This window comes from Gossypium hirsutum, chromosome A11, assembly GCF_007990345.1.
Source record: "Gossypium hirsutum isolate 1008001.06 chromosome A11, Gossypium_hirsutum_v2.1, whole genome shotgun sequence".
Classification (NCBI taxonomy): Eukaryota; Viridiplantae; Streptophyta; class Magnoliopsida; order Malvales; family Malvaceae; genus Gossypium; species Gossypium hirsutum.
In genome coordinates this window covers 72,898,289-72,899,396 of record NC_053434.1, presented here as the reverse complement: position 1 = coordinate 72,899,396, position 1,108 = coordinate 72,898,289, and positions in this window count along the sequence as shown.

Here is a 1,108-nt window from a genome sequence, read left to right as displayed (position 1 = left end):
AGTTCATGCATGGTTGAATAATCATGTTTCTTCCCAAAACCCGTTCATGCATGCTTAACCAATAAGAAAGCTTCCTTGTTCCATGAATGTGCATCTTCAATTCATATCCAACCCCTCTTGGACAAATGCTAGGTGCATGGGTCATGTATCTCTCTTAATTAAAGCTTTAATGATGGGCTGGTTCATGAATGGAAGCATGTACCTTCTAAATTCGTTCTCCCCTTTGTACATGCACATTATACATTCAATGTGATGAATTAAGGTAATATTTCCTCCCTTTGGACGTTCATGAATCCACCCATACATGTATAGGAGCTGATTGGTCAAATTGAGGTGTGAATGGCTTAGATGCTGCCTTGGGAATACGATCGGCCAAGCTTGTGCTTTAAATTGCTGGACACCTTTTGGCCAAATAGGTGCCTTGGGGAGCCAAATGGATAAGCCACCATTCATTGAAAGAGGCCTTACATGCACCGTCCCATACATTGAACCTATCATGCATGAACCTTGTTTAATTACTCTCCAAATTCAGCTCACCTACAAAAACACATGAACCAAAATTAAATCACATAAAATTCAGCTGAACAAACATTAATATAATTTAGACACACTAATTAAACATAAATTAAATTAGACAAATTTAATAAAGTCTTAACAAGACATATTAAATTTGGCCAAGACACATTTAAAACATGTAATAAGTCAAAACATAATTATGAGCTGTAGTAATTTAAACTAAATTAATAAATTACTTAATTTATTCAGACATTAAAATAAATGAGTTGAAATAAACTTAAGCCAAGCTCAAACGAGCTAAAGTAAGCTAAATTGAGCTCAAACGAGCTAAATTAAGCTCATGTGAGCTAAATCGAGCTGGGAAAAACTAAGATTGAGCTTGTTGAGTTGAGATTGAGCTTCATCTTGCACTTGGGGCCCTCGTGTTTAGGCCAATCATGATAGCAACGAGTGGTGCCACAACATGATGCGATTGAGATCACATCACAAGCAACGATTGTTTACTTGGTCATTCAAACAAAATTTACAATGCTTGCCTTCTCTCAAAGATGAACTAGAATAGCGAACTCCGGGGTTGAACACACGATATTGT